The sequence below is a fragment of the Cherax quadricarinatus genome, chromosome 33 (assembly GCF_038502225.1).
Source record: "Cherax quadricarinatus isolate ZL_2023a chromosome 33, ASM3850222v1, whole genome shotgun sequence".
Classification (NCBI taxonomy): Eukaryota; Metazoa; Arthropoda; class Malacostraca; order Decapoda; family Parastacidae; genus Cherax; species Cherax quadricarinatus.
Window position 1 is genome coordinate 33,452,757 of NC_091324.1, and position 24,972 is coordinate 33,477,728.

A 24,972-nucleotide genomic window follows, 5' to 3' on the forward strand; every position below is an offset into this window, starting at 1 on the left:
GTTGTTGGTGTAGCAACGGACACCAAGTCGTTGTTGGTGTAGCAACGGACACCAAGTCGTTGTTGGTGTAGCAACGGACACCAAGTCGTTGTTGGTGTAGCAACGGACACCAAGTCGTTGTTGGTGTAGCAACGGACACCAAGTCGTTGTTGGTGTAGCAACGGACACCAAGTCGTTGTTGGTGTAGCAACGGACACCAAGTCGTTGTTGGTGTAGCAACGGACACCAAGTCGTTGTTGGTGTAGCAACGGACACCAAGTCGTTGTTGGTGTAGCAACGGACACCAAGTCGTTGTTGGTGTAGCAACGGACACCAAGTCGTTACTGGCACCAGCATTCAAAAAAATCTTCTTTTTTGTACTAGTATCATACAAGCTCGCTGCTAGCACTAGTATCATGCAGACTTTGCTTGCACTAGTATCATGCAGACTTTGCTTGCACTAGTATCATGCAGACTTTGCTTGCACTAGTATCATGCAGACTTTGCTTGCACTAGTATCATGCAGACTTTGCTTGCACTAGTATCATGCAGACTTTGCTTGCACTAGTATCATGCAGACTTTGCTTGCACTAGTATCATGCAGACTTTGCTTGAACTAATATTATGCAGATTTTGTTTGCACTAGTATCATGCAGACTTTGCTTGCACTAGTATCATGCAGACTTTGCTTGCACTAGTATCATGCAGACTTTGCTTGCACTAGTATCATGCAGACTTTGCTTGAACTAATATTATGCAGATTTTGTTTGCACTAGTATCATACAGACTTTGCTTGCACTAGTATCATACAGATTTTGCTTGCAATAGTATCATGCAAACTTTGCTTCACTAGTATCATACAGACTTTGCTTGCACTAGTATCATGCAGACTTTGCTTCACTAGTATCATACAGACTTTGCTTGCACTAGTATCATGCAAACTTTGCTTCACTAGTATCATACAGACTTTGCTTGCACTAGTATCATACAGACTTTGCTTGCACTAGTATCATGCAGACTTTGCTTCACTAGTATCATACAGACTTTGCTTGCACTAGTATCATGCAAACTTTGCTTCACTAGTATCATACAGACTTTGCTTGCACTAGTATCATACAGACTTTGCTTGCACTAGTATCATACAGACTTTGCTTGCACTAGTATCATACAGACTTTGCTTGCACTAGTATCATACAGACTTTGCTTGCACTAGTATCATACAGACTTTGCTTGCACTAGTATCATACAGACTTTGCTTCATTAGTATCATACAGACTTTGCTTGCACTAGTATCATACAGACTTTGCTTGCACTAGTATCACACAGACTTTGCTTGCACTAGTATCATACAGACTTTGCTTCATTAGTATCATACAGACTTTGCTTGCACTAGTATCACACAGACTTTGCTTGCACTAGTATCATACAGACTTTGCTTCATTAGTATCATACAGACTTTGCTTGCACTAGTATCATACAGACTTTGCTTGCACTAGTATCATACAGACTTTGCTTCATTAGTATCATACAGACTTTGCTTGCACTAGTATCACACAGACTTTGCTTGCACTAGTATCATACAGACTTTGCTTGCACTAGTATCACACAGACTTTGCTTGCACTAGTATCATACAGACTTTGCTTCACTAGTATCATACAGACTTTGCTTGCACTAGTATCACACAGACTTTGCTTGCACTAGTATCATACAGACTTTGCTTCACTAGTATCATACAGACTTTGCTTGCACTAGTATCACACAGACTAAGATTGCTTTAGTATCACGCAGACTGCTTGCACTAGTATCAGACTTTAATTGCTCTAGTATCATACAGACTTTTTTTGCACTAATATCGTACAGACTTTGCTTGCTCTAGTATCATACAGACTTTATTTGCACTAGTATCATACAGACTTTGCTTGCTCTAGTATCATACAGACTTTGCTTGCACTAATATCACACAGGCTATATTTGCGACAGTCATACAGAATATGCTTGAACTAGTATACAGACTATGCTTACACTATTATCCTACAGACTTTGCTTGTACTATCATACAAACTATGCTTGCACTAGTGCCATACACACTATGCTTGCTCTAGTATCACACAAACTGTTTGGATAGCATCATACAGACTTTCCTTCCAATAGTAGCATACAGACTTTGCTTGCAGTAGCGTCACACAAACTTTGCTTCCAATATACACTTTGTTTGCCCTAGTATCTTATAGACTTTACTGGCATTATGATACTGACATTGTTTGCACTAGTGTAATGAAGACTTTGCTTGCACTAGTATCATGCAGACTATGCTTGCACTACCATCATATATACTTTGCTTTCACAAGCATCATATAGACTACGCTTGCGCTAGTATCATACAGACTTTGCTTTCAGTAATATCATACAGACTGTGCTTGCACTTTGGATCCTATAGACTTTGCTTCCACTAGTATCGTAGAGAACCTTTGCTTGCACTAGTATCATACAGACTATGGTTGCACTAGTTATATAAGGACTATGCTTGCACTAGTTACATACAGACTATGCTTGCAATAGTATTATACAGCCGTTGCTTGCAGTATCATACAGACTTTGCTTGCAGTATCATACAGACTTTGCTTGCACGACAATAGACAACACAGTTAATGTAAGGAGCCCAAGACCCCTCACTGTCTTCAAGAAGGTGCTGGACAGGCACCTAAAGTCAGTACCAGACCAGCCAGCCTATAGTTCGTAAATCGGGTTGCGTGTGGCCAACAATAACAGCCTGGTTGATCAGGCCCTGATCCACCATGAGTCCTGGTCACAGACCGGGCCGAGGGGCCCGTTGATCTCCTAAACTCTCTACAGGTATATTCCAATTTACGGAATTCATGAACCTTGTTCCTAGGCCAGAGTTACTAAAATTATCTGTATTTATTAGTTATCAGTCTTGACTTCCTAAGTAGTCGGTTGATAGACAACAACCACCCTGGGAGGTACTACCGTCCTGTGGCAGTAGGTTGGTAGACAATAACCACCCAGGGAGGTATTACTGCCCTGTGGCAGAACGTTGGTAGACAACCACTCTGGGAGTTACTACCGTCCTGTAGTAGGAGATTCGTAGACAGCAACCATCCAGGGAGGTACTACTGTCCTGTGGTAGTAGATTGGTAGACAACAACCACCCAGAGAGGCACTACAGTCCTGTGGTAGTAGGTTGGTAGGCAACCACAAAGGGAGGTACTACCGTCCTGTGGTAGTAGGTTGGTAGACAAAAACTACCCAGTGAGGTACTACCGTGCTGTGGTAGTATGTTGGTAGACAACAATCACCCAGGAAGGCACTGCCGTCCAGAGACAGTAGGTTGGTAGACAACAACCACCCAGGCAGGATCTACTGTTATGTTGTAGTAGGTTGGTAGACAACCACCCAGAGAGGTACTTCCGTCCTGGGGTAGTAGGACGGTAGACATCAACCACCAAGGGAGGTACTACCGTCCTCTGGTATTAGGTTGGTAGACAACAACCACACAGGGAGGTACTACAGTCCTGTGGCAATAGGTTGGTAGACATCTACCCTGGGAGGTACTACCGTGCTGTAATAGTAGGTTGGTAGACAACAATCCAGGGAGGTGCTACCGTCCTGTGGTAGTAGGTTGGTAGACATCTACCCTGGCAGGTACTACCGTGCTGTAATAGTAAGCTGGTAGACAACCACCCAGAGAGGTACTACCGTCCTGCTGTAGTAGGCTGGTAGACAAGAACCACCCAGAGAAGTACTACCGTCCTGTGGTAGTAGGTTGGTAGACAGCAAGCAAAGGGAGGTAATAGCGTCCTGTGGTACTAGATTGGTAGGCAACAACCACTCTGCGAGGTACTACCGTCCTGTGGTAGTAGGTTGGTAGACAACCACCCTGCGAGGTACTACCGTCCTGTGGTAGTAGTTTGGTAGGTAACAACCACTCTGCGAGGTACTACCATCCTGTGGTATTAGGTTGGTAGACAACAACCACACCAGGGAGGAAGTAACGTCCTGTGGTAGTAAGTTGGTAGACATAAATCACCCAGAAAGGTACTACCGTCCAGTGATAGTACGTTGGTAGATACCAACCACCAACGGTGGTACTACCATCCTGAGGTAGTAGGTTGGTAGGCAACAACGACCCAGGGAGGTACTGGAAATAAATGGTATAAAATACCGACACAATGGCAATATAAACACAAATGCAGTATAATGTGATCCTTTATTGACTACGTTTCGCCCACACAGTGGGCTTTTTCAAGTCACAAACAGAACTACCTGGGGTGAAAGGAACGCGAGTATTTATAGTCCGGCTGAGGTCAGGTGAAGAATGCTGCATCTGATGATGTACCGAGTGGGGTTATAGAGTCTAAAAACTTGGGTAGCTTGGAAAGGAGATTGGATAAGTTAGTGAGCAGACCTTCTACAGTGTTCTTATGTGGGATAGCGATGAAGAAGTTTCTTGGCAAGTGGTTCAGCTATGTTATAGAAGCCACTATTCTGGTTGAAGTTGTCGGATATAGAAATAAGTGATGATTCCAGGATTCTTCGGTATTGAGTGTTGTCTTCTGTGGCGATAAGTCTTGAGTTTCTGTAGTTTATCAAGTGGTTGCGTGAATTACGGTGTTGTACGCAGGCATTCCTTGTGTCGTCAGACCTGCTTGCGTATTGGTGTTCTGAAATACGTGTTTGGAGGTCCCTTGATGTTTCGCCCACGTATAACTTGTTGCAGTCATTACAAGGGATTATGTATACCCCTGCAGAGGATGGAGGCTTGTCCTGCCTACTACTGGTGATGTCCTTGATGGTCGTGGTTGTGGAGGTAGATACTTGGAATGATGTTTTGGCAAAGATGTTGGAAACATGTTTGGCAATGGAGTTGGTGGGAAGGACTATGTATCTCTTCTCGGCAGTGTCTTCTCTGGGTGTGTTGAAGATGTTTAATGCTCGCCGTCTGCAGTCTCTGATGAAGTGACGAGGATAGTGGAGTTTAGAAAATATTTGTTCAATTATAGTGCATTCTTCCTCAAGGAACTCGTTGCTGCAGATTCTGAGTGCACGCAGGAAGAAGCCTATAATTACACCACGTTTGGTTTTGGTGTCTTGGTGAGAGTAGAAGTGGAGAAGATCGTTTTGGTTGGTGGGTTTTCGATAGACTTTAAAACGAAGTTCGTGGTCAGCTTTGCAGAGCAGGACATCAAGGAAAGGAAGAGTGTTGTCGACTTCTTCTTCAAGTGTGAACTGGATTGAAGGCTCGACCTGGTTGAGCTTGTCTTGGAGAGCTTGAACGTTGAAGCGTTTAGGAGTTATGAGGAGAATGTCGTCAACATAACGAAGCCAGGTGACAGACGAAGGAATAATGGTGGAGAAACGTTCGGCTTCTAGATGTTCCATGTATAGGTTCGCCAGGACTGCACTGAGTGGCGAACCCATGGGTAGTCCAAAAGTCTGCTGAAAGAGGTGATTTTCGAAAGAGAAACACGTAAAGCCAACACATAGTTCAACAGTTCAACAAGGTCGATGAAATCGCTGGCTGGAATGGGAAGATCAAGTGAATCGTCAATTTTCCTGCGCAAGAGATCGATGGCTTGTGTAGTAGGTACTTTGGTGAATAGGGAAGTCACGTCAAGGTTGGAAAGTTTCTTGTTCCTGATGTTGATGTTGCGAATGCGATTAAGAAGATCACCTGAGTGTTTGAGATGTGCTGGACTGATAGTGCCCAAGAGTTTAGAGAGGTGTTTGGCGAGAATTCCTGAGAGCTGGTGGGGAGCACTGCCTATTCCCGAGGATATGGGCCTCAGTGGGATACCAGGTTTGTGAGTCTTTGGCAGGCCGTACATTCTGGCAGGTCTGGGGTTGCTGGGCATGGTGTGCAGAAGTTTCTTCCCTTGTTCTGAGCCCCTCAGAATGCGGCGAGTCCTTTGACTGAAGCCCTCAGCTTAGGCCTCAAATTCGCAACAGGAATTACGAAACCAAAACAAGACCTCAATTTCATCGCCAAAAACTACAGACACAATGACTCCGACTTCCAAAAAGGCTATCTTCAAGGCATCATCTCAGCAGCCATCTCAACACGCAGCTCCCCAGTCATACCTCGACGTTACATCAATGCACTCAAAATTTTAGCAGAAGACACGACCATCAGGGTCACCACCGCTGATAAAGGAGGTGGTGTTGTTATCATGAACACTGACGATTACAGGAACAAAATGCTCAATCTACTTAATGACCCAGATACCTACAAACCTCTCACAACTAACCAAGTGGACAACCTTACTAAAACTTTTCTTCAAAGGACTCGCCGCATTCTGAGGGGCTCAGAACAAGGGAAGAAACTTCTGCACACCATGCCCAGCAACCCCAGACCTGCCAGAATGTACGGCCTGCCAAAGACTCACAAACCTGGTATCCCACTGAGGCCCATATCCTCGGGAATAGGCAGTGCTCCCCACCAGATCTCAGGAATTCTCGCCAAACACCTCTCTAAACTCTTGGGCACTATCAGTCCAGCACATCTCAAACACTCAGGTGATCTTCTTAATCGCATTCGCAACATCAACATCAGGAACAAGAAACTTTCCAACCTTGACGTGACTTCCCTATTCACCAAAGTACCTACTACACAAGCCATCGATCTCTTGCGCAGGAAAATTGACGATTCACTTGATCTTCCCATTCCAGCCAGCGATTTCATCGACCTTGTTGAACTATGTGTTGGCTTTACGTGTTTCTCTTTCGAAAATCACCTCTTTCAGCAGACTTTTGGACTACCCATGGGTTCGCCACTCAGTGCAGTCCTGGCGAACCTATACATGGAACATCTAGAAGCCGAACGTTTCTCCACCATTATTCCTTCGTCTGTCACCTGGCTCCGTTATGTTGACGACATTCTCCTCATAACTCCTAAACGCTTCAACGTTCAAGCTCTCCAAGACAAGCTCAACCAGGTCGAGCCTTCAATCCAGTTCACACTTGAAGAAGAAGTCGACAACACTCTTCCTTTCCTTGATGTCCTGCTCTGCAAAGCTGACCACGAACTTCGTTTTAAAGTCTATCGAAAACCCACCAACCAAAACGATCTTCTCCACTTCTACTCTCACCACGACACCAAAACCAAACGTGGTGTAATTATAGGCTTCTTCCTGCGTGCACTCAGAATCTGCAGCAACGAGTTCCTTGAGGAAGAATGCACTATAATTGAACAAATATTTTCTAAACTCCACTATCCTCGTCACTTCATCAGAGACTGCAGACGGCGAGCATTAAACATCTTCAACACACCCAGAGAAGACACTGCCGAGAAGAGATACATAGTCCTTCCCACCAACTCCATTGCCAAACATGTTTCCAACATCTTTGCCAAAACATCATTCCAAGTATCTACCTCCACAACCACGACCATCAAGGACATCACCAGTAGTAGGCAGGACAAGCCTCCATCCTCTGCAGGGGTATACATAATCCCTTGTAATGACTGCAACAAGTTATACGTGGGCGAAACATCAAGGGACCTCCAAACACGTATTTCAGAACACCAATACGCAAGCAGGTCTGACGACACAAGGAATGCCTGCGTACAACACCGTAATTCACGCAACCACTTGATAAACTACAGAAACTCAAGACTTATCGCCACAGAAGACAACACTCAATACCGAAGAATCCTGGAATCATCACTTATTTCTATATCCGACAACTTCAACCAGAATAGTGGCTTCTATAACATAGCTGAACCACTTGCCAAGAAACTTCTTCATCGCTATCCCACATAAGAACACTGTAGAAGGTCTGCTCACTAACTTATCCAATCTCCTTTCCAAGCTACCCAAGTTTTTAGACTCTATAACCCCACTCGGTACATCATCAGATGCAGCATTCTTCACCTGACCTCAGCCGGACTATAAATACTCGCGTTCCTTTCACCCCAGGTAGTTCTGTTTGTGACTTGAAAAAGCCCACTGTGTGGGCGAAACGTAGTCAATAAAGGATCACATTATACTGCATTTGTGTTTATATTGCCAGGGAGGTACTACTGTCCTGCGGCTGTAGGTTGGTAGGCAACAACCACACAGGGAGGTACTACCGTGCTGTGGTAGTAGGTTGGTAGGCAACAACCCCTCAGGGAGGTCCTACGGTCCTGTGGTTGTAGGTTGGTAGGCAACAACCACACAGGGAGGTACTACCGTGATGTGGTAGTAGGTTGGCAGACAAAAACCACATAGATAGGTACTACCGTCCTCTTGTAGTAGGTTGGTAGACAATATCCGCCTAGGGATGTACTACCGTCCTGTGGTGGTAGGTTGGTAGAAAACAACCACCCAGGGAGGTACCAACGTCCTGTGGTAGAAGGTTGGTAGTCGACATCCACCCAGGGAAATACTACCGTGCTGTTGTAGAAGGTTGGCAGACAGCAACCACCCTGAGACGTAGTACCGTCCTGTGGAATATGTTCCTTTACAGCAACCAACCAGAGAGGTACTTCCGTCCTGTGATAGTAGGTTGGTAGACAACAACCACCCAGGGAGCTACTACCGTCCTGTGGTAGTAGGTTGGTAGACAACGACCACCCAGGGAGGTATTACCGTCTAGTGGCAGTAGGTTAATAGGCAACAACCACCCAGTGAGATACTACCATTCTGTGGTAGAAGGTTGGTAGACAAACACTCCAGGGAGGTGGAGTTAGTACGTCCTGTGATAGTAGGTTGGTAGACAGCAACCACTCTGGGTGGTACTACCATCCTGTGGTAGCAGGTTGGTAGACAAGAAACACCCAGGGAGGCACTACTGTCCTGTTGTAGTAGGCTGTAGACAACAAAATCCTAGGAAGGTACTACCGTTCTGTGGAAGTAGGTTGATAGGTAACAACCATCCAGGGAGGTAGTAAAGTCATCTGGTAGTAGCTTGGTATACAACAACCACCCATCTTGTAGTAGTAGGTTGGTAGAAAACCACCCAGGGATGTACTACAGTCCTGTAGTAGTAGGATGGTAGATAACAACTACCCAGGTAGGTACGTCCGACCATTTGTAGTTGATTGGTGGATAATAAAATCGTAGGGAGGTGCTATCGTCCTGTGGTGGTAGGTTGATAGACAACAACCACCCAGTGAGGTACTACTGTCCTGTGGTAGTAGGTTGGTATACAACAACCACCCTTGGAGGTAGTACCGTCCTGTGGTAGTAGGTTGGTAAACAAGAACCTCACCAGGGAGGTAGTACGTCCTGTAGTAGTAGGTTGGTAGACAGAAACCACCAAGGAAGGTACTACCATCCTGTGGTATTAGGTTGGTAGACAACCACACCAGGGAGGTAGTAACGTCCTGTGGTAGTAGGTTGGTAGACAGAAACCACCCCGTGAGGTACTACCGTCCTGTGGTAGTAGGTTGGTAAACAACAACCACCAAGGGAGGTAATACAGTCCTGTGGTGGTATGTTGGTAGACAACAACCTCCCAGGGAGGTACTACTATCCTCTGGTAGTAGGTTGGTAGACAACAACCACCCAGGGAGGTACTTCAGTCCTGTGATAGTAGGTTGGCAGACAACACCTACCTACGGAGGTACTACCGTGCTGTAGTTGTAGGTTGGTAGACAACAACCACCCAGGAAGGTGCTACCGTCCTGTGGTAGTAGGTTGGTAGACAACAACCACCCACAGAGGTACTACTGTCCTGTTGTAGTATGCTGGTAGACAACAACCACAAAGAGAGGTAATACCGTCCTGTGGTAGTAGGTTGGTAGACAGCAACCACCCACGGAGATACTAGCGCCCTGTGGTAGTAGTTTGGTAGGCAACAATCACCCAGAGAGGTACTACCGTCCTGTGGTAGTAGGTTGCTAGTCAACAACCACCCAGGGAAGTACTGCCATCCTGTAGTATTAGGCTGGTCGACAAAACCCACACCAGAGAGGTAGTAACGTCCTGTGGTAGTAGGTTGGTAGACAATAAGCAACCAGGAAGGTACTACAGTCCTGTGGTAATACGTTTGTAGACAACAACTGCCCAGGGAGGTACTACCGTCCTGTGGCTGTACGTAGTCAGGCAACAACCACCCAGGGAGGTCCTACGGTCCTGTGGTAGTATGTTGGCAGACAACAACCACCCAGGGAGGTAGTACTGTCCTGTGGTAGTAGGTTGGTAAGCAATAACCACCCATGGAGGTACTACCTTCCTGCGGTAGTGAGTTGGTGACGACATCCACCCAGAGAGGTACAACAGTCCTGTGGTTTTAGGTTGGAAGACAACAACCACCCATGGAGGTACTGCCGGCCTGTAGTAGTAGGATGGTAAACAACAACCACCCTGGTAGGTATTACCGTACTATGGTAGTAGGTTGGTAGGCAACAACCACCCAGGAAGGTACTACCTTCCTGCGGTAGTGAGTTGGTAGACGACATACGCCCGGAGAGGTACTACTGTACTGTGGTTTTAGGTTGGTAAACAACAAGCACCCATGGAGGTACGATCGTCATGTAGTAGTAGGTTGGTAGACAACAACCACTCTGGAAGGTATTACCATCCTATGGTAGTAGGTTGGTAGACAACAACTACCCAGATAGGTAATACCGTCCTGTGGTGGTAGGTTGATAGACAACAATCACCAAGTTAGGTACTAACGTCCTGTGGTAGTAGGTTTGTAGACGACATCCACCCAGGGAAGTATTACCGTGCTTGGTAGTAGGTTGGTAGACAGCAACCACACAGGGACGTAGCACCGTCCTGTGTTAGTATGTTGATTTACAACAACCAACCAGAGTGGTATTACCGTCCTGTGATCTTAGGTTGGTAGACAACCGCCCAGGGAGGTACTACTGTCCCGCCCTATTAGGTTGGTAGACAGCAACAAACCAGGGAGGTACTGCTGTCCTGTGGTAGGAGGATGGTAGGCAACAGCCACCCAGGGAGCTACTATTGTCCTGTGGTAGTAGGTTGGTAGAAAACAACCACCCATTGAGGTAGTACCGTCCTGTGGCAGTAGTTTAGTAGGCAACAACCACCTAGTTAGATACTACAACCTGTGGTAGTAGATTGGTAGACAATGACAACACCAGGGAGGTAGTACGTCCTGTGATAGTAGATTGGTAGACAGCAACCACTCAGGGTGGTGCTACCATCCTGTTGTAGAAGGTTGGTAGACAACAAACACCCAGGGAGGTACTACTGTTCCTTGGAAGTAGGTTCGTAGACAACAACCAACCAGGGAAGTACTACCGTGCTGTTGTAGTAGGTAGGTAGACAGCAACCACCCTGGGACGTAGTACCGTCCTGTGGAAGTATATTGGTGTACAGCAACCAACCAGAGAGGTACTACCGTCCTGTGATAGTAGGGTGGTAGCCAGCCGCCCAGGGAGGTACTGCAGTCCTGTTAGGAGGTTGGCAGGCAACAACCACCCAGGGAACTGCTACCGTCCTGTGGTAGTAGGTTGGTAAACAACAACCACCCAGGGATGTATTACCGTCCTGTGGCAGTGGGTTGGTTGGAAACAACCACACCAGGTAGGTAGTACGTCCTGCGGTAGTAGGTTGTTAGAAACCACCCAGGCCGGTACTACTGTCTTGTGATAGTAGGTTGGTAGACAGCTACCACCCAGGGTGGTACTACCATCCTGTGGTAGTAAGTTGGTAGACAGCAAACACAAAGGGAGGTACTACTGCCCTGTGGTAGTATGTTGGTTGACAACATCCTCCCATGGAGGTACTATTGTCATGTAGTAGTAGTTGGTTGGTAGACAACCACCCAGGAAGGTTCTACCATCCTATGGTAGTAGGTTGGTAGACAACAACCACCCTGGAAGGTACTACAGTCCTGCCTTGGTTGGTAGACAACAACCACCCTGGGAGGCACTACTCTCCTGTGGTAATAGGTTGGTAGACAACCACCCAGAGAGATACTACCGTCCTGTGGAAGTAGGTTGGTAGACAACAACCACCCAGGGAGGTACCACAGTCCTGTGGTAGTAGGTTGGTAGACAACAACCACCCATTGAGGTACTACCGTCTTGTAGTAGTAGTTTGGTAGACAACAACCATCCAGGAAGGTTCTACCATCCTATGGAAGTAGGATGGTAGACAACAACCACCCAGGAAGGTACTACAGTCCTGCCTTAGTTGGTTGGTAAACAACAACCACCCTGTGAGGTACTACTCTCCTGTGGTAGTAGGTTGGAAGATAACCACCCAGATAGGTACTACCGACCTGTTGCAGTTGATTGGTAGATAATAAAACCTAGAGAGGTGCTACCGTTCTGTGGTGGTAGGTTAGTAGACAACAACCACCCAGGAAGGTACTACTGTCCTGTGGTAGTAGGTTGGTATGCTACAACCACCCAGTGGGGAACTACCGTCCTGTGGTATTGAGTTGGTAGACGACATCCACCCATAGAGGTACTACCGACCTGTTGTAGTTGATTGGTAGATAATAAAAGCCCAGGGAGGTGCTACCGTGTTGTAGTATTAGGTTGGCAGACAACAACCACTCAAGGAGGTACTACCGTCCTGTAGTAGTAGGTTGGTAGACAACAACCACCCGGGGAGGTACTACCGTCCTGTGGTAGTAGGTTGGTAGATAACAACCACGCAGGGAGGTACTACCGTCCTGTTGTCGTAGGTTGGTAGACAATAACCGCCTAGGGATGTACTATCGTCCTGTGGCTGTAGCTTGGTAGACAACAACCACCCAGGGAGGTACTACCTTCCTATGGTAGTAGGATTGTAGACGACATCCACCCAGGAAAGTTCTACCTAGCTGTGGTGGTAGGTTGGTAGACAGCAACCACCCAGGGAGGTAGTACAGTCTTGTGGATGTATGTTGGTAGATAACAACCAGCCAGAGAGGTACTGCCTTCCTGTGATAGTAGGTTGGTAGACAACCGAGCAGGAAGGTACTACCGTCGTGCGGTATTAGGTTGGTAGACAGCAACCAACTAGGGAGGTACTGCCGTCCTGTTGTAGTAGGCTGGTAGACAACAACCACCCAGGGAGGTACTACCGTCCTGTGAAAGTATGTTGGTTGACAGCAGTCACCCAGGTAGGTACTACTGTCCTTCCATATGAGCGGGAAATGTAAGCCTGTAAGTGTTTTACATGCTGGTAGGATTGCTGGTAATTTTTTTCCGTCTGATGAACAAGCAAGATATTAGGAAAAGTTATGTTACTTGTACTTACACTTATGTCACACTATTCTTGCATGTACAAGCATATATATACACGCCCCTCTTAGCTTTCTTCTATTTCCTTATTAGTTCCTGTTCTTGTTTATTTCCCCTTGTATCCATGGGGAAGTGGAACAGAATTCTTCCTCCGCGAGCCATGCGTGTTGTAAGAGGCGACTACAATGCCGGGAGCATGAGGCTAGTAACCTCTTCTCCTGTATATATTACTAAATTTAAAAGGAGAAACTTTCGTTTTGCCTTTTAGGCCGCCCCGCCTGGTGGGATGCTCCAGGTGCGCTGAAAGATCGGTCTTCACTTGCCGAGTGGGAAATTGAGAGAGTTTCTCGCATTGTCTAGTTAGCCAGCGATATCTCTCTGGGATCACCTAGCTACAGAGCCTGTTGTAACCGTCTGGGATCATTTAGCTTCGGAGCCTGTGGTAGCCATCTGGGATCACTTAGCTACGGCCTGTTGTAGCCATCTGGAATCATTTAGCTGCAGAGCTTGTGGTAGCTATCTGGGATCACTTAGCTCTGAAGCCTTTGGTAGCCATCTGGGATTACTTGGCTATGGGGCCTGTGTTAGTCATCTGGGATCACTTAGCTAAGCTACGAATCCTGTGGTAGCCATCAGGAATCACTTAGTTACGGATCCTGTGGTAGTCATGTGGGATGATTTAGCTAAGGACAAGGTCCATATTGAAGTGCATGAGGACGGAGGATCCTCTTGTCATATCACGCCAATGATGATTCTCTTCAAATCACTTGTCCTGTTTCTAGGCTGTGGTATTATAAACCCTACAAACCCTGAGAATATACAGAGAATGTATAAGAACAATAAAACACCGCAGTTGCAGTTACCTACAAATGTTTAAGTCCTTTGATCTGTACTCCTTGTAACGCAGGCAAGACAGATACGTCATAATATACACCTGGAAAATCCTAGAAGGAATAGTCCCAAATCTGCATAATGAAATAACCTCCTACTAAAGCAAAAGACTCGCAGGCAACGCAACATTCCTCCAATGAAAAGCAAGGGTGCCATCAGAGATAAGACAATAACTGTCAGGGGCCCAAGACTGTTCAACTGCCTCCCAGCATATATAAGGGGGATTACTAACAGAGGGGGCTGGACAGATAATTAAAGTCTGTACCAGGCCAGCTGGGCTGCTTTCTACGTTGGATTACGTGCCGCCAGCAGCAACAGCTTGGTTGATCGTGAGGCCTGGTTATGGACCTGGCTGCGGGGACATTGACCCCTGAAACACCCTCTAGGTAGTTCCTGTAGCTTCCACAGCTACAAATGTGCTCGTGAAGTACAGTGTAGGCATTGTACTTCCCATTTCCAGGACTCAAGTCCGGTTACGTAAAATAACCGGTTTCCCTGAATCCCTTCACTAAATATTACCCTGCTCACACTCCAACAGCTCGTCAAGTCCCAAATACCATTTGTCTCCATTCACTCCTATCTAACACGCTCACGCTATATATATATATATATATATATATATATATATATATATATATATATATATATATATATATATATATATATATATATATATATATATATATATATATATATATATATATATATATAGCGTGAGCGTGTTAGATAGGAGTGAATGGAGACAAATGGTATATATATATATATATATATATATATATATATATATATATATATATATATATATATATATATATATATATATATATATATATGTCGTGCCGAATATGTAAAACTGGTCAATTAGCAAGAACTCATTTAAAATTAATTCCTTTCTGAAATTTTCTCTTATACGTTTAAAGATATATTTTTTCATTAATGTTAATGTAAAAATTTATAATTTTGCATCAAAAGAATCTTAGAAAACTTACCTAACCTTATTATAACAAGCGCAATTTATTTTAGTCTAACCCAACTAAATATATTTTAGATTTGTTTACAATAATTTAATACTAATCAAACACAGTGAAATATATTTTTTTTCGTTAGGTTCAGAATGATTTTGGCGAAATTATTGCATACACAAATTTTCACTTGTCCTATATGGCAAGATGAGCGTTGCTATTTAAGCCAAGATCGCAAGTTCTGCCTATTCGGCACGACATATATATATATATATATATATATAGGCAGAACTTGCGATCTTGGCTTAAATAGCAACGCTCATCTTGCCATATAGGACAAGTGAAAATTTGTGTATGCAATAATTTCGCCAAAATCATTCTGAACCTAACGAAAAAAAATATATTTCACTGTGTTTGATTAGTATTAAATTATTGTAAACAAATCTAAAATATATTTAGTTGGGGTAGGCTAAAATAAATTGTTCTTGTTATAATAAGGTTAGGTAAGTTTTCTAAGATTCTTTTGGAGCAAAATTAAAAATTTTTACATTAACATTAATGAAAAAAATATATCTTTAAACGTGTAAGAGAAAATTTTAGAAAGGACTTAATTTTAAATGAGTTCTTGCTAATTGATCAGTTTTACATATTCGGCACGACATATACATAGTTTATTATTGTGATATATAATGAAATGCGGTACGATAAAATGGAGGGCTGAAAACTACCATGCACTGGCTGGCAGCTTGCAAGTTGCAAGGTCAGCAATGTTGTCAGTGCGTCTCATCATCTCGTTGCTAATACTTCACTGCCAACACTGCTAACTTCAGCATATTAACTCTTGAAGTGTTAAGCACAACGTTTGATAAAAAGCTAATATATTTTTTCGTGGATACTTGAGTGACTACAGAATGATAATATTGGGTAGATAGTGTGAGGAGAGGCAGATCGTCCACATCATTCTCAAGGAACAATGAATAACAGTGTTGAGTGTTGGCTGCGCCCAGATCATCTACAAGTAAACATAGCGAGAAGAGTGACGCGTTGTGTGTCATATCTTCTTATCTAATAAGTCAAAAATCATATTTGACGTAAAGTTCACTGAAAAAATCACTGGGATGGTCAACAAGGTAAGATAATGTTTCTAGTTACGTAGATGCTATTCATGTGAACTGTTTACTTACACAGTTGTTGCTTCGTGAGTGCAGTGAACTAGTGATGTTCAATGTTATTGGTAGTTATACTGGAGAGGCTGATGAACTGACACAGCCTGTGGTGAGGCTGGCAACCTTGACTCAGCACTCACATTACTGAGAAAGTCCTTCATTAACACCGTACACACATATACATACACATACAAACACACACAAACATACAATTATATAAACAAGCACACCTCCATTATACACACATACAAACACACACACAAACACACATACAACACGCCCCACACTCACACAAACACACACACACACAACACAAACTCAATACAAACACACATCACACAACACATAACACAGACACACATGCACACACCCACATGACCGATTAGCGTTCGGCCGTGCATCACTGGTAGCTCGGGGTCACAATCTTTACTCTGGAGAGCTGACTATCATACATAGACTTAGCCGACACACACACACTAGTGAGTGCGCCGGCAGGCGCTAAGGTCAGACAAAACTGACAGTAAACATACAGTAACATAACTGCCAAATAATGGTAAGGACAGGATAAACAGGTTTCTAGAACTGACAGGAAAATTTAGGCACATAACGACAGTGTGTACATACGAAGTGGCTCGTCAACACACACACACACATACACAGAGTGTGTGTGTGTGTGTGTGTGTGTGTGTGTGTGTGTGTGTGTGTGTGTGTGTGTGACTCGACCCCTGCAACCACAGCTAGGTGAGTACGCACAATACAACACTGTCATATCAATAAGGAATCGTTTAGGACCCTGTACACCGTGTATGTCAGGTCTATATTGGAGCATGCAGCACCAGTTTAGAACCCACACCTAGCCAAGCACTAAAGAAATTAGAGAAAGTACAAAGGTTTGCAACAAGACTAGTCCCGGAGCTAAGGGGCATGTCCTGCGAGGAGAGGCTAGGGGAAATCCACCTGACGACACTGGAGGACAGGAGATATAAGGGGGATATGATAACATGTAAAATACTGAGAGGAATTGACAAGGTGGACAGAGACAGGATGTTCCAGAGAAGAGACACAGGAACAAGGGGTCACAGATGGAAGTTGAAGACTCAAGTGAATCACAGGGATGTTAGGAAGTATTTTTTCAGTCACAGAATTGTCAGAAAGTGGAATAGTCTGGGAAGTGATGTAGCGGAGGCAGAATCCATACATAGCTTTAAGAAGAGAAATGATAAAGCTCATGGAGCAGGAAGAGTGACCTAGTGGCTACCAGTGAAGTGGCGGGGCCAGGAGCTGTGACTCGAGCCCTGCAACCACAACTAAGTGAGTACAACTAGTTGAGTACACACATAAATACTAACACTCTCCCACTCTCTTACTTTCTCAATCTCTCACTTCTTTACTGTCTCTCACACTCTCCCACGCTCACACTCTTACTGTCTCACTCTTGTTACGCCTAAGATAGATATTATCTTCATATGGGATTCCTGAATAACAATTTACACAGAGTTTGGGATAATAACAAACTTCAACTATAATCTTAGTTTAATAAAGTAATTTCATAGATATGATAAAATGTCAGCATGGGACAAATATATTTAATGTTTATACAGATAAGACGTATATACAACAGGTAAACTTTTACAATAACTTCCCTTATGATGTCTTAAAGTCTAGTTTCTAAGAGAGACATTATATCAAAATAATTACTCACATAAACACAATCTTCTATGTAATTAGCTAGCTTTATAATTAGAGGAATCAGAGTACAAGTATTGCTGAGAATATACTGTGGAGGTAGAAGACCAGTTAACAACTTTGTAATAAGACCAGAGAAGGAGTGTTGACCGGTCGGCAGGTGAAACCACACTGGTCCAAGCTGACCACCTAGCTTGACTCTGACCCGGCAAACACTTGACCAAATAGGGAAAGGGTGGGGGGTGGGGGGGGTTGAGAGGGTGTTAACAACAACAGAAAAGTAGGTTTAGCCATACCCATGGAGGATTGGATCATTTGATAATAATCTACCTCCTTTACATAAAACAGACACATGGTAAAGTTACGTATATCCAGCCAGATATAAATACATAGTGGACACTTACAGAAATAATTGTACAGACAAGTAGTAATAGTACAAGGTGGCTCATTTCCAATTTTGCTAAAGAAGGAAATGAACGCAATGTTATGTTATAAGAATTAAGTTTGACAAGAGGGGTATAGAGGGCGCACCACTCTACCACTCTCTCTCTTACTGTCTCACTCTCTCACTCCCACTCTCTCTCTCTTACTGATTCTCTCACTCACACTCTCTTACTGTCTCACTCTCTCACTCCCACTCTCTTACTGTCTCACTCTCTCACTCCCACTCTCTTACTGTCTCACTCTCTCACTCCCACTCTCTTACTGTCTCACTCTCTCACTCCCACTCTCTTACTTTCTCACTCTCTCACTCCCACTCTCTTACTGTCTCACTCTCTCACTCCCACTCTCTCTTACTGATTCTCTCACTCACACTCTCTTACTGTCTCACTCTCTCACTCCCACTCTCTCTCTCTTACTGATTCTCTCACTCACACTCTCTTACTGTCTCACTCTCTCACTCCCACTCTCTTACTGTCTCACTCCCACTCTCTTACTGTCTCCCTCTCTCACTCCCACTCTCTTACTGTCTCACTCTCTCCCACACTCTCTCTTACTGTCTCACTCTCTCACTCCCACTCTCTTACTGTCTCTCTCACTCTTCCACTCTCACTCTCCCACTCTCTCTTACTGTCTCACTCTCTCACTCGCCCACTCTCTCTTATTGTCTCACTCTCACTCTCCCACTCTCTCACTCTCATATTCTTACTGTCTCACTCTCCCACTCTCTTACTGTCTCACTCTCTCACTCTCATATTCTTACTGTCTCACTCTCCCACTCTCTCTTACTGTCTCACTCTCCCACTCTCCCTTACTGTCTCACCCTCTCACTCTTCTACTCTCTTACTATCTCACTGTCTCACTCTCTCACTCTCCCACTCTCTCACTCTCACGGTTTCTCTTACTATCTCTCTCTCCCACTCTCTCACACTTTCTGTCTCATTGTCACACTCTCCCACTCTCTCCCTCCCTCACGCTCTCCTCTTCCTCCTCCTGCTCCACCTCCTCCCCTTACTACTCCCTCTCCCTCCCTCCCCCCTTTTTCCTTTCCCTCTCTTCCTTTCCCCCTCTCTCTCGATCCTTTCTCTTCCTTTCCCTCTCTCTTTTCTCCCTCCCTTCCCCTTTTCTCTCCCTCTCCCTCTACCCCCCTTCCCACTCTCTCCACCTCCACATCACTCTCTCTGTCCCCTTTCCTCCCTCTCACCTTTCCAACTCCCCCAGCAAATAATTATCACTTATGCAGATGCAGGTATATATTATATACTGTTATTTCTTCTATCTCTAAACAGAGAGACGTAAATGGTGAAGTTTATCGTAGTAATCACTCAAATAAAAGTTGAGTGAATATACAGTCTCTCAAGCTATTGGAGAATTCTCAACAACCTGGAGTTTACCTAGAGAGAGTTCCGGGGGTCAACGCCCCCGCGGCCCGGTCTGTGACCAGGCCTCCTGGTGGATCAGAGCCTGATCAACCAGGCAAGAGGAGAGTATAATGACAACTAGATGTGGTCTAGTCAGAGGGTAAAACCCAACTGCTGCAACCAAACAAACCATGGTTGGAGTCAACTGGGGTCACGTGACACACACGGGAAAGTGGGGAAGGATAAGAGAAGTATTTAAGCAATACACCAAAAAGGGAAGATGAACCATTAAACCCTTACCAATCATAATTTATACAAACACCGCTAAAATATTATACATATACATATATATACAATACAATTTACAAGACCAATTGGAGGACAAAAATGATGATGATGATAATAGATAATAATACAAGGTCTGACATTTCCATTTTAGCTATTAATGTAGATAAGTGCGAAGTAATATTGAAGAAGATAACAGTGATTAAGATACTTAAATCATAGGAGCATTTATATCGTAGCATTTTGTTTACTTATTATTACATTGTAAACTTATTTTTTTAACACAGCCGTTTCTCACCACGGTAGGGTGACCCAAAAATGAAAAACTTTCATCAGTCTATCACAGTCTTGCCAGAGGCGTACTTACACTACAGTTATAACACAGCAACATTAACACCCGTCCTTCAGAGTGCAGACACTGTACTTCCCATCTCCAGGACTCAAGTCCAGCCTGCCAGTTTCCCTGAATCCCTTCATAAATGTTACGTTGCTCACACTCCTATAGCATGTCACATCCTAAAAATCATTTGTCTCCGTTTGCTCCTTTCTAACACGTTCACACATACTTGCTGGAAGTCCAAGCCCCTCACACAAAAAATCTCCTTTACCCCCTTCCTCTAACCTTTCCTAGGCCGACCCCTACCCTGGCCTCCCTCCACTACAGATTTATACACTCTCGAAGTCGCTGTATGATGTTCCATCTTCTCAACATGTCCAAACCACCTCAACAACACCTCTTCAATACCTCCTTTTAATTTCCAAACTACGAATTCTCTGCATTATATTCACACCACACATTGCCCTCAAACATGGCATCTCCACTGCCTCCAGCCTTCTTGTTGCAACATTCACCACCAATGCTTCACACACATGTAAGAGAGTTACTATAACTAAACTCTCATACATTCCCTTCTTTGCTTCAATGGACAAAGTTCTTTGTCTCCACAGACTCCTCAGTGCACCACTCACTTTTTCCCCTCGTCAATTCCACGAATCACCTCATCTTTCATAGACCCATCTGCTGACACGTCCACTGCTAAATATCTGAATATCCCTCCAATCTGATATCAATCCCCCTCCAATCTGATATCCAATCTTTTGTCACCTAATCGTTTTATCCTCATCGCCTAACTCTTTTATGTATTCACTTTTAATTTCCTTCTTTTACATACCCTACCAAACTCATCCACCAACTTCTGTAACTTCTCTTTAGAATCTCCCTAAAGCACAGTGTCATCAGCAAAGAGCAACTGTGATAACTCCCACTTTTGTTAGATTCTTTATCTTTTAACCCCAGACCTCTTGCCAGCAACCGAACATTCACTTCTCTTACAGGCTCATCAATAAATATATTGAACAACCACGGTGACATCACACATCCTTGTCTAAGGCCTACTTTTACTAGGAAATAATCTCCCTCTCCCCTATATATTCTAACCTGAGCCTCACTATTCTCGTAAAAACTCTTCACTGCTTTGAGTAACCTACCTCCTACACCATACACCTGCAACATCTGGCACATTGCCCCCTATCCACCCTGTCATACTCCTTTTCCAAATCCGAAAATGCCACAAAAACCTCTTTACCCTTATCTAAATACTGTTTACCTATATGTTTCATTGTAAACACTTGGTCTATTATACACCCCCTACCCTTCCTAAAGTCTCCTTCTTCCACTATTATCCTACACTCTCTTTTACTCGTAATTCTTTCAATAATAATTCTACAATACACTTTACCAAGTATTCTCAACAGACTTATTTCCCTAAAATTTTTACACTCTCTTTTGTCCCCTCTGCCTTTATATAAAGGAAGTATGCAAGCTCTCTGCCAATCCCTAGATACTTTACCCTCCTCCATACATTTATTAAATAAAAGCATCAATGACTCCAAAACTAAATCACCACCTGCTTTTAATATTTCTATCTTCATCCCATCAATCCCAGCTGCTTTACCCCCTTTCATTCTACTCACTGCCCCAAGCACTTTCCCACGCACTCACAACTGGTTCTTCCTCACTCCTACAAGATGTTATTCCTCCTTGCCCTATACACGAAATCACATCTTCCATATCTTCATCAATATTTAACAATTCCTCAAAATATTCCCACCATCCTCCTGATACTTCTAACTCTCCATTTAATAACTCTTCTCTCCTAATTTTTAACTAACAAATCCATTCGTTCCCTAGGGTTCCTCAACTTATTAATCTCGCTCCAAAACTTTTTCTTATTTCCAAAAACATTTTTTGATAACATCTCACCCACTCTCTCATTTGCTCTCGTTTTACATTGCTTCACCACTCTCTTAACCTCTCTTTGTAAACTTATCTAGAATATATTTATATGGATTAGGGTAAATTCAATTGCATTTGTTATAATAAGGTTAGTTAAGTTTTCTAAGGTACTTTCAGCATAAAATTATTAATTCTAACATTAACATAAATGAAAAAATATATCTTTAAATATATAAGAGAAAATTTTAGAAAGGACTTAATTTCAAATGAGTTCTTGCTAATTGACCAGTTTTACCTATCTGGCACGAATTATAGTATATATATATTTATATATATGCAAGATAAGCCACGGGGAGTTGAAATCTTTAGCTCAAGAACTTTCACACGTCCCAGAATTTGGTTTTTCTACATAAGACACTAAAAAAGATCAATATAAACCTTGCTTTCAAAAACACATGGACTGTGAAATGAAGACCGATTAAAAACACACCTGTGGAAAATACTGTATATATTTTCTGGAAATACAGTAGTTTATATGTAAATTGATGGCCTATATTGTATTTAATAAAAATTATGTTATAAAAAATGGGAAGTTGTGCGCCTGCGCGGACGAGGGGACTCACTATCTTTTTGAACTGGGCAAGAAAACGTTAGTGAAAAGAGGAAGAATTTTCATCGCTCTAGAGCAGTGGTTCCCAAACTGGGGGTAAATTACCCCCTGGGGGTAATTTAACCATTTTTGGGGGGTAATGGAGGGGTGACAGAAAAAAAGTTATGAATTCTGAAAATCAAGAAAACAATGTGGTACCCGGTATGAGGATTATTGTTAACTTTGTCTTAGTATATAAAGTTGTAAAGTAAACCTATTATAAGTAAGTAATAAAGTTAAACCAAATAACAATAAACATCAAAAACTAATATACAGTATTAGAAAAGAAAAAATATATAGCTAAGTGTGTGGAAACCCAAAAGTATTTTGACAAGTATGCTTCAGGACAAAAGTCACTCAGTAGCCCAGATCGACCTGTCCAGTACGCGTCACTCACTTCCTGAGGCTGCCTCTATTTCACACTGTCAGTTTATCTGTGAGCATCAGCCGAGGTAGACATAAGCTGGTATGTATGTGTACTGCCCTGTGCAGTATATAGTTAGTATTTACCCACTGTTACTGTGAATTTGTAGCTATTATTAATTTTATATATAATGTATGTGTGGTTCTTACGTTTTCAATGGTTTTGCTAGGATTAGCAGAGTATGCGAGGCTGTATACGTTCACGTTTAGCCATATATATCAATAATAACAACATTTTGTGAAAGGGGTAACATGCTTTATGTGGCATGTTAAATTGGGTAACAAGCTGAAAAAGTTTGGGAACCACTGCTCTAGAGGTTATATTGGGCTGACACTTCTCAAATAGGAGCCGAAATTGTTGGATGTGCACTTCTGCATAACTTGAGCATTAAGCAAATGGAAAGGACAACTCCAGGAACCTCAGATAAGTCTGTTTATGTTGTAGCTCTGGCTAGTGTTATTTTCATAAATGTAGACAGTGAGGTTTTTGAGTATGATACACAGTAATCTCCAGTCAAATTGGTGAGGGTTATGATTATAAATTCTCCTTCTGTTATATAAATGTGCATATGTAATCATTTATTAATTTTAATATACAGTCCACAAATTTATATATTTACCAGAATTCCTGGTGATGCACATTTCATTTGTAGTTAATATAGGTCTAGAGCAACTTGTGGATATGACAATTGTAGGTATCGAAGGGGGACATTTTTTGGGACCTAGGTGTCCCAAATTCCTACTTGCCTATGTAACTTTGATAAATAATAATTATCATTGTTACTATTTACTGGTATGTACCTTATGTTATATCCAGATAAATGTAATCTTCCACAACACCCTCCAATAAAGTTGGTGACGTTTACAAGGTCCCACGTACTAAATGTCCTCTCATATACTGGTCAAACAGGGAAATTCCTGGAAACCAGAATAGGCCAACATAAGTAATCAGTCAGGACGGCAGAAGTCTAATGCTATCTTTAACCACGTTAGTTCATGTAATCACCCACCGGAATGGGATGCTGCCTAGATTATAGTACCAAATAGTTCTGTCATGGACAGAAACATAATTGAATCTTCACTCTTGAAGCGTGAAAGGAATACAGTACATAAGTCAAATTGTGGGGTATACGAGCTCGATAGCTATTTAGTAGAGTCCATTGTACACAATCTTAAACAACATTGTTGTACAAAATCACAGGATTGCTCATTATGCCAAGTGGGTTGATGGATTGGTGACGTCCGACGAGTGTCTACGCACCAAAACTTCATACCACGTCAGTTGTTATGGTTATATAACGCATTTAGCTGTTAGTGACAAGCACATAAGATTATGAGATAACATGAGGAGAGGTTAAAAGGTATTACTAGATATTTATATCATAGATATATTATCGAAAAGGCATATAAGATTCCCAAGTCAGGCATATTAACCGACACTGAGAAGAATAGTAGACAATATTTAGGAAGAGAAACTTCTCAGCACTTCAATAGAACATTCAAGTACCTCAGGACATTTTATTCTTTAAAAAGGTTACACAGAATAATAGCAATCCATGTGTATAGTATCCAATGAGAAACGTATTTGCTCGAACCACATGACCTGTTATAAACTACTAGAACAAGCTTGGGGCTAGTTATTATACCTTATAATGTCATACTTGACATCTCAGAAACCCTCCTACCTCATATGGGGAGTGTAGGGGGATGGTGGTAGGGTGGGGTTGGCACCAACCATT

General features: G+C 43.1%; 1 protein-coding gene across 1 annotated transcript in view; it reads left to right on the plus strand.

The window, feature by feature from the left end:
* The first annotated feature begins 15,737 nt into the window (after positions 1-15,737).
* Positions 15,738-24,972, plus strand: part of LOC128693885 (uncharacterized) — a 127,832-nt gene continuing 118,597 nt past the window's right edge. The window contains exon 1 of the mRNA XM_053783749.2: positions 15,738-16,116. The gene's annotated coding sequence lies outside the window, so the exon portion shown is untranslated. The remainder of the gene's footprint in view (positions 16,117-24,972) is intronic.